This window comes from Suricata suricatta, chromosome 7 (genome assembly GCF_006229205.1).
Source record: "Suricata suricatta isolate VVHF042 chromosome 7, meerkat_22Aug2017_6uvM2_HiC, whole genome shotgun sequence".
Taxonomy (NCBI): domain Eukaryota; kingdom Metazoa; phylum Chordata; class Mammalia; order Carnivora; family Herpestidae; genus Suricata; species Suricata suricatta.
The window spans coordinates 25,483,897-25,494,241 of record NC_043706.1 but is presented as its reverse complement, the minus strand read 5'-3'; the positions used below and the strand labels follow the sequence as shown (position 1 = coordinate 25,494,241).

Genomic DNA, 10,345 nt, shown 5'->3' with positions numbered 1-10,345 from the left:
ATTACAGTAAATGAACATTTTCAAGTGCAACTGAATAACAATCTACTGAATGTGCCGGCACCTAATAATTTTCTTGTTGGCAGAAGGAAAGAAGTAGGCAGTTGGGTGACAGGAAGTAGTCTGTGAAACATGATAGAAAAAAGGAGAGATGGGAGTTTAAAAGGGCTTTAACATCTCTCATGGCCTCTGTTCATTCAAGGCTGCCAGGAGATGAAGGCTATGGGCCCAGACTGTCTCATGGGTCTCCAGAAGTCGCCTCATCTAAGTGTCTCTTTTCTCCTTTTCTAAAGTAGTGCTTGATACCCAATGACAACTCAGTACCCTGACTGTAGTGGGTTAGGGCTGTCACAAAGGATGGGGTTGGATCAAGTAGCCCATCTTGAGAGAGTAAGTTTTAGGAGTAGGTAAAGAGAAAACTGATCGGCAACCAGTTTGGTAGGAAGTCCTGATGGAGAAGTTCCTTCAGTAGGATATAAAAGAGTGCCCTAACCAAGGATAGAAAAGAGAAATGGTATTAAAACGTTATTATTACAGACAAGTATCTATGTATGTTTTTTTAAACCAAACAATTGCTAACTACACATTTTCACATATTGGAGAGAACAATATCTTGGAGTGGGATTCAGTCTACATTTCTGACCACACAATTTTATATATAAACCTGTACAAATTTAATATCTTTTCTGCATCTGTATAGACTACCAAGCTCAAGGAAGTAATAATTCCATTTGCAAATACTGTGCGGGAGGCTAGATATGCTATTGTTGCTAGAGCAGATTCTACTGATTTGGTGGATGTATTCTTTTCTATGTCCATCAGAAACAAGTCTCAGGGGCACCTGGGTGGCTCAGTCAGTTAAGCATCTGACTTAGGCTCAGGTCATGATCTCACAGTTTATGAGTCTGAGTCCCACGTAGGGATCTGTGCAGACAGCTCAGAGCCTGGAGCCTGTTTTAGATTTGGTGTCTTCCTCTCTCTGCCATCCTTCCCTTGCTCACGCTCTCAGTCTCTCTCTGACTCTCTCTGTCTCTGTCTCTGTCTCTCTCTCTCTCAAAAATAAATAAAGATTAAAAATTAAAAAAACAATTCTCAGAAGCTGTTTTATTCATGTGAAATAGACAATAGCATTGTTTATAATTTTCCCCAGGACTTTCTAAGCTTTCCTGACCTCTATATTGGTCCAAAAAATATGGAACACTGGACATCTTACAAAATATCACATTAATTCATTAAATTGATGACATCAAACTAGACAGCACAAGCAGGCAGTGGCTAGTATGTTGGGAGCCTTGGTAAGATACATGTGTTTCCAAAGGTAGGGAATAAACCATACCAAAATTCAGAGGGCTGCCATTTGAGTAAAGTTTTTCAGAATCCAGGGGTTATGAATGTGCTCCGATACTCCTTCCAAAGTAACAGATAAAGTGCTGTATCTTACATCCATACCACAAATAAGGAATCACATTGCCTAGTCAGACATTTTGAGTTCTGCTGCTCACATTGTACACCTAGGATGTGCTCTGGTCCATGTATCAGTTGACATGGAAGGCTGCCAAATTTAAGTGAAGCCTGGAGCAGGAAAGGATTCAACAATGGGTCATGCTGCAATCAGCTCTGCCATGGAGACCAGCAATATGACAGACCCTATGATGTCGGTGGTGTCTGTAGGGCTGAATGCTGTGTGAATCTGTGTTAAACCCTGTGGAGGAGTCATAATGTTGTCTCTGGAGTCCTGCAGTAGGGCCATGCCAATTCCAGCAGCAGCAGAGTTGCACACTTCTTAAGAAAAAAAATCTCCTAGAGTGTTACTAAGCTCTGTTAGAGATGGAACACTTGACCATAGAGCATCTTCCCATGATTAACTTGGTTTATCAGACCCACCACCTAATAATACTGGATGGACTCAGCAAGTCCTTCATTGAATGGAGATGGTACATCTGGGATGGAGCCTGATCAGGGACCAGAGGGCAAAACAAGCTACATGAGTAAGCAGTCCAGACCTACATGTCATCAACTGTGACTTTCTACATCCTTCTTCCAGCTTCTACATGTGGCTGATGGGGATCCTCTATGACCAGCAGAAGGAAGAGGAAAAAGTCCGAGCTCTATTATAGATGTCTAACTAGGTATGTGGTAGAGAGCTGAAAATGGATAATGGCTTCATTGCACTAATATCAGGCAATGCCTTGAAGACAGTGGAGAGGGCAAAGCTTCTGAGGGGGCAGATTTGTATGTAGGGCACCTGCTCATTCACTTTACGTGAAAGAAGTGTTCCAAAATGGAAATATGTAGTTTTCTGGGAATGGCAAATCATTTCATGATGGTAAGGAGCATGGAAGGAGGAAAAAGGTAAGATCAAAGACAAGCAGGTCTGGAGCCAATACATGCAGCTGAGGAATGGGCCCAAAGTATTAAGATAACGTGTCACACATTGATATCCACCATTAATCATACACGCAGAGGTAGACAAAAGGCTTAATCAGTTCAGTTCAACCAGCCTTCAGCATTGGCCTCCTTAAAGCTGGTACAACATGGGGCGGTTGGGCGGCTCAGTCGGTTAAGCGTCCGACTTCAGCTCAGGTCATGATCTGACGGTTTGTGGGTTCGAGCCTTGCGTCAGGCTCTGTGCTGGCAGCTCAGAGCCTGGAGCCTGCTTTGGAGTCTGTGTCTCCCTCTCTCTCTGTCCCTCCCCCACTCATGCTCTGTTTCTTTCTGTCTCAGTAATAAATAAACATAAAATTTTTTTAAAAAATAAAGCTGGTACAACAGCCACAGGGAGCTCAAGTCTTAAATTTTCACCTAACAAAGCCACTTAATGAAATAGCTTCTAAAGCCACATCAACACAGCCTTGCTACACAGTAGCACTTTGCCTTTAGATAAATTATTTAATCTCTCTGTGCTTGTTTTCTTTTTTTATATTATGTATTATAATGTTATAATTTTTTATTTTTATTTTTTTATATAATAGTTTATTGTCAAATTGGTTCCCATATAACACCCAGTGCTTCTCCCCTCAAGTGCCCTCCATATGAAAACGATGTTATCAGTGAAATTGTAGTCCAAAGGTAGAAAGTATACAAAGTACTCAAACCTTAAAATTTTAAATAAGGAATCTTTATCCTGTTATAAAGTTAACTATGTAACTGTCAAGATAAAAAGAAAACAATAAGATATTGTGCAGATAGTAATTTCGAGAAGCATCTACTATGCCCAGGATTAGGATAATAAAAAGCAAAGTTTGAAATTATTAACTCCCGAAGTTGGGAGGAAAGATTCTGTAAGGACTGCCACAACAGAGCATCAGAGATTGGGTGGCTCAAACAACAGAAATTTACTTCCTTGCTGTTCTGGAGTCTGAAAGTCCAAGATTAAGGTGTCAGCAGGATTTGCTCCTTCAAAGGGCTACAGAGTAGACACTATTCTAGATCTTTCCCTTAGCTTCTGGTGATTTGCTGGCAATCTTTGGTATTTCTTGGCTTATAAAAGCATCATCCCAATATGTGCCTTCATTTTCTCATGGTGTTCCTTCTGTGTGCATGTCTGAGTACAAATTTCCTCTTTTTATAAGGACACTAGTCCTATTGGATTAGGACCCACCTTAATGACCTCACCTTAACTAACTACCTCTATAATGACCCCATTTCTAAATAAAATCACATTCTGACTACTGAGAGGAGGTCAGACTTCAACATATAAATTTTTTGGTGAGACACAACCCATAACAAGTCCTAAAGAGTCAAAATGGATCTCTGAGGAGTATGTGCTAAGTGGCCAAGTGGCTAGTGTTAGTGTGTCTGAGTTTAGAGGAGGTGTCCATTGGCCTGGACACAGATCCATGAAGAGGGGACACTAGCGGGCTGGTGACAGTGACTCATAAGTGATGCAATTATGCTGATTGGCAAGTGTTGGAAAAACTTCAAACTTGACTTAGCCACTACTTCAAGAAGAAAGAGTAGCTCCTGGATTGAAGAAATGCTGTTGGAGTGACTCCCAGAGAATGTGCAAGCAGATACGAAGCCACCAGGAGGGAGCAAATCAGTCTTCCTGCCCCATCCTTCCAGTTTCTCCCTAGTTAGTGTAGTGGGCAGAGCCCAACAAGGAATGAGCTGGAAGAGCAGACGTGGTTTCAGAGCCCCTGCCGCAGCATCAGGAGCAGAGGATAGAAGGAGGAAAGCTCAGTGATGAGATCCAATAGCACAGCCCTCCCCCCATTCATTCATCGTCCAGCACACACTGCTACTATTTAAACTTCCCTGTTACATCCAAACAACTCTGTTTCCACCTGACAACATAAATTGTCCTTAGAACGAGGATGTGCTTACCCTCTTCTCAAAATAAGGAAAAGGAACAAGTCATTGCATCTATCTTAGGGAGGCAGTAATACTGTCCATCTCTAGGCTACACTAATTTTTCCTCAAATTCAGCAAAAGTCCCATCTAAGTGTTCTTTCACTTAAGGAATAGATTAAGCTTTTCTTGCATCAAAACTTGTGTAAAAAATAAGTGGTAGCAAAGGCAAGGAGAAGAAATATTTAGCATACACACATACATTTGGTATAAATATATGAAAAAATATGTGTAGCTTTTACCATCCCTGTTTCTATAGTTAATCATGAAACCATATTTGATATATTTCTAAGCATCTACATTGAAATTCACGTATCATAAAATGTATCCATTTTAAGAGTACAATTCAATGGCTTTTAGTGTATTTACAGAGTTGTGTAACCATTACCACAAATATTTTAATCACTCCCTCAAAAAAGAACCCTGTACCCACTGGCAGTTATACCCCCCACTCACCCTTCCCCAGTCTCTGGCAGCAATAAATCTGCTTTCTATCTTTACAGATTTGCCTCTTCTGAAATTTTGTTTTTCATATAAATTAAATAATACAATATGTAGTCCTTTGTGGCTAGCTTTTTTCACTTAGCATAATGTTTTTAAGGTTCTTTATTTTTTCATTAGTTGATATTTATAATAGGTTAATAACTGGCACAATGGGTAATAGTAATATTTATTCTATAGACTGATTGCAAGGATTACACATGAAATTCTTAGAATGATGCCTAACAGAACTAGTATTTAATAAATTAATCTTATTATTGGTTGCTTCATTTGATTAAAAAATATTTACAGAGATAAACGACATTATATGCTGGTCTTACTGAAAAATAGTCAAAACATATTTTAAATGTGAGCATTTTCAGGAGAGAAATTAGTGATAATTAATATACTTGGGGGGAACTGAGGTTTTTTTCTTTGTTTCTTCTGGATGGATCCCAAGTTCCATTATATAGTGTCTAGTTCAGCTCCAGCAAAAGGTCAGCAGGAAGCTCTTATACTCACCATGTTCTTCTGAAATGTAAGAAAACACTTCGAGTTATTGTGCCCTTTTATTTCAAGTTATTGTATTCTTATATTTCACTTCAAAAGTCAGGTCCCTCAAAGGTGTTCTATTTTGGAACTATGTGTATTACATTTGTGTTTTTCCTGTTTTATGGTTTATTGCTTCCCAAACAAATTTCCTGGATGTCGAGGTCTTTGTAACACTAATATTAGAGAATTGAAGATATTGGTCAAAATACTTTCATGGAGAAGGCAGTTAGGCTAGAACTCATCAAAATCTCACTGCTTTTCATGTTCCTAATGCTCTACTGCTAACCTGGGGACACCAGGGAGGATCCCTCACTTCTTGTACAAGAATTCAGGGGCTCCCTGAAGACTCAGTCAAGTAGAACACTTGAGGCAATGAGACTAGCTGTGCGGCCTTGGGAATGGCAACTAACCTTCTTCAAATGGGACTAAAATGAGCTCAGGGCTGAGGCAAAGCCCAGATGACTCTGAAGCTGGCATCTTTCTTAAGTGCTTGACAGATGAGCTGTGGCTGCAGAGATGAGACCGAACCCTGTACCCAATGCTGTGATGATGGCTCTCGTCCCATAAATGTGGATGGTTGTCTGGATTCTTGAGTCTTGCTTTTGGGAAACCTAGCACAGACAGGAAGAAACGTGGTGGCCTCAGATGTCTAGGAGGATACATGACTGGTTTCTCCAGTAACTATTTCCTTTGTTTTGTCTCGGCAATGAAGACTTAAAAACAATTCCCTTTGTATATAATTTATTTAAAAAGTTTTAATGAATAGTTATATTTAAACAAAACTGTCTGAAATGCCTCTATTCTCCTTAATGTAATAAATATTTAGATCTAATATAGGCAATCTATTTAATTTTCATAAATACACTATTCCTGAATACTTACAAGAATTAATCAAGGAATTATTGTCAGTGGGCACAGAGATCCAGTTTGGAAAAGTAAAAAATTCTGTAAATGGATGATGGTGATGGTTGATCAATAATGTGAATATCATTGGACTGTACCCTTAAAATGGCTAAAATAGTACATTTTTAAAAAGTTTATTTTAGGGGTGCTTAGATGGCTCAGTCAGTTATGTGGCAGACTTCAGCTCAGGTCATGATCTCATGGTTCATGGGTTTGAGCCTCGCATTGGGCTCTGTGCTGACAGCTCAGGGCCTGGAGCCTACTTCTGATTCTGTGTCTCCCTCTCTCTCTCTGACCCTTACCCACTCACACTCTGTCTCTCTGTCTCAAAAATAAATAAACATTAAAAAAATAAATAAAAGTTTATTTTTTGAGGAGGGGGAGGAAGAGAGAGAGGGGGGAAAAGAGAGAATCCCAAGCAGGCTCAGTGTATAGCCCACCATGGGGCTCCAACTCACCAACTATGAAGTCACCACCTGAGCCAAAATCCAGAGTCAGATCCTTAACCAATTGAGCCACCCAGGCACCCAGGCTAAAATAGTAAATTTTATGTTACATATATTTAAAACAAATTTTAAAGAAATAAAATAATAACATTTGTGGGCACAAGTGATTGCTCCATTTACTAAATTACTTACAGTTTCAATAGACACATAGATCAATGGATCAATGGAACAGAATAGAAAACACAGAAATGAACCCACAACTATATGGTCAATTAATCTTCAAAAGAGCAAAAAATAATATCCAATGGGAAAAGATAGTCTCTTCAACAATTGTGTTGGGGAAACGAAACAGCAACATGGAAAACAATGAAACTGGACCACTTTCTTATGCCATTCCCCAAAATAAATTCAAAATGGATTAAATCTAAATGTGAGACTTGAAACAATAAAAATCGGAGAAGATAACATGGGGAGTAACCTCCTTGAAATCAGTTGTAACAAGTTCTTTTTTTCTAGATATGTTTCCAGAAGCAAGGGAAACACAGGTGAAAATAATCTATGGGACCTCATCAAATAAAAAGCTTCAGCACAGCAAAGGAAACAATCAGCAAAACTAAAAGGCAACTGACAGAATGGGAGAAGATATTTGCAAACAAAATATCAGATAAAGGGTTAGTATCCAAAATCTAGAAAGAACTTATCAAATTCAATACCCAATAAAACAAGTAATCCAGTGAAGAAATGGGCAAAAGACATGAATAAACACTTCTCCGTTAAGAAGACATCCATATGACCAACCAAAACATGAAAAAAAATGCTCAACATCACTGATTATCATGGAAGTACAAATCAAAATCACAATGAGATACCACCTCACACCTGTCAGAATGGCTAAAATTAACAACACAATTTTAGCATGATGGGAATGGAAACTGGTACAGACACTCTGGAGGTATGGAGGTTCCTCAAGAAACTAGAAATAGAACTACCCTATGGTCCAGTATTGACTGTATAGTAATTGCACTATTAGGTACTGACCCAAAAGATACAAAAATAAATATTCAAAGGTGTATATGCACCCCAGTTAATAGCAGCCTTAACAACAACAGACAAACTATGGAGAGAGACCAAATGTCCATTGACTGATGAATGGATAAAGACAATGTGGTGCATGTGTTTGTGTGTGTGTATGTGTATGAATTATCTAACCATCAAAGAGAATGAAATCTTGCCATTTGCAAAGATATGGATGGAGCTAGAATATATTATGCTAAGCGAAATAAGTCAGAGAAAGACAAATACCATAGGATTTCACTCATATGCGGAATTAGAAACAAATCAGATGAACATATGGAAAGGGGGGAAGAGAGAGAGAGAAAGAGAGAGAGAGAGAGGGAAACAACCCATAAAATACTCTTAGGATAGAGAATCAACTGTGGGTTGATGGAGAGAGGTGGGTGGGGGATGGACTAGGTAGGTATTAAAGAGGGCACTTGTGATGAGCACTGGGTGTTGTGTGTAAGTGATGAATCACTGAATTCTACTCCCGAAACCAGTATCCCACTGTATATTAACTAAAACTTAAATAATAAAAAAAAAATCCAGAATCTGTCCACTCCTCACTATTTGGGTCACCACCAATTGCTTTCTTTTCTGGACCCCTACAATTGGCTTCCTACCAGGTGTCCCTGTTGCCACCATTGCCTCTATAGTCTATGGCCATTAGAGTGGATACAGCCATCCTTTCAAGATACAACTCACATTATGCTACTTCTCTGCTTAAACCTTGTTCCTAGTCTTGCAAGGATCTTACAGGCCCTATATGATCTGACCCCACCCAACTACCTCTCCCACCTGTTTCCTCCTACTTCCACCTAACTTACCAGGTGCAGCATGCTGGCCTTCTTGTCTCTCAACTTTCCAGACATACTCTATTCTCGGGTCTTCTGCCTGGAATACTCTTCTGCCCACAACATCCACATCACTAATGCCTCTAGGCTTTTTCAAGTTTTGCTCAAAATGTCACCTTCTCAAGAAGATGTGCTTTGTCTATTCTACACAAAATCTTTAGATAACATTGGCTTACTAGTTATTGTTTGCAGTCTTCCTTCCTCCCACAAGAATGTAAGCTCCATGGGGGAAGGGATTCCTGTCAGTTTTGTTCATAATGTTTCTCATGTTCAGAAACAGGGTCTGGCACATAGTGAGTGCTCCAAAAATATGTGACCACGAATGAATATTAAAAAGAGAGCTATCATAACAGTTTTCAGTCTCTGCTAATCTGTATGTATCTTTGCATTTTGTGATATTTCATATAATTTTATATATACATATTGATATTGCTATAATTGAGTCTTTATCTTTATTAATTTAATGTGCACATAATATTTTATATTGAGTTAACAAACTAGTTCTGTGAAGGACCAGGGAGCAAATATTTTAGGCTTTGGAAGTCACATTCTGCCTCTTAGCTTGTAAGCAATTTAAAAACACAGGTATTGATACTGGCGAGGGTGTGGAGAGACAGGCACCCTCCTACACTGTTGGTGGCAATGTAAACTGGTGCAGCCGCTCTGGAAAACAGTGTGGAGGTTCCTCAAAAAACTATCCATAGAACTCCCTTATGACCCAGCAATAGCACTGCTAAGGATTTACCCAAGGAATACAGAAGTGCTGATGCATAAGAGCACATGTACCCCAATGTTCATAGCAGCACTGTCAACAATAGCCAAAACATGGAAAGAGCCTAAATGTCCATCACCTGATGAGTGGATCAAGAAGATGTGGTATATATATATATACACAATGGAGTACTACATGGCAATGAGAAAGAATGAAATCTGGCCATTTGTAGGAAAGTGGATAGACCTCGAGGGTGTCACGCTAAGTGAAATAAGCCAGGCAGAGAAGGACAGATACCATATGGTTGCACTCATAGGTCTAACAGGAGAACAGGAGAAACCTAATGGAGTACCATGGGGAGAAGGGAGAAAGAGAGTTGGGGAGAGAGAGGGACTCAAAACTTGAGAGACTATTGAATACTGAAAATGAACTGAGGGTTGAAGGGGGAGGGGAGAAAAGAGGTGGTGGTGATGGAGGAGGGCACTTGTGGGGAAGAGCACTGGGTGTTGTATGGAAACCAATTTGACAATAAACTACTTAAAAAAATAAATGTATATTTCGAACAAAAAAAATAAAAATAAAAACACAAATAGGAGTGCCTGAATACCTCAGTTGGTTGAGCGGCCAACTCTTGATTTAGGCTCAGGTCATAATCCCAGGGTCATGAGATTGAGTCCCATGTTGGGCTCCACACGGAGTATGGAGTCTACTTAAGATTCTCTCTCTCTCCTTCTCCTACTGCCCATCTCACCCGCTGGTGTGCTCTCTCTCTCTCTAAAATAAAAATAAATAAATATATTTTTAAGAAATTCTAGGGGCGCCTGGGTGGCTCAGTCAGTTAAGTGGCCAACTTCAGCTCAGGTCATGATCCCACAGTTTGTGGGTTCAAGCCTCACATCAGGTTCTGTGCTGAGAGCTCAGAGCCTGGAACCTGCACTGATTTTGTGTCTTCTCTCTCTGACCATTCCCCACTCACACTCTGTGTGTGTGTGTGT

At 39.7% G+C, this 10,345-nt stretch overlaps 1 long non-coding RNA gene across 2 annotated transcripts in view; it reads left to right on the top strand.

Moving 5' to 3' along the window:
* The first annotated feature begins 1,715 nt into the window (after positions 1-1,715).
* The window catches only part of LOC115296960, a 36,512-nt gene continuing 27,882 nt past the window's right edge, over positions 1,716-10,345 (top strand). The window contains exons 1-2 of one of the 2 annotated variants that reach the window (XR_003911165.1): positions 1,716-1,931; positions 2,042-2,126. This is a non-coding gene — a long non-coding RNA (uncharacterized LOC115296960). Of the gene's footprint in view, positions 2,127-10,345 lie in introns of both variants that reach the window. The other variant, XR_003911164.1, reaches the window with a different exon arrangement.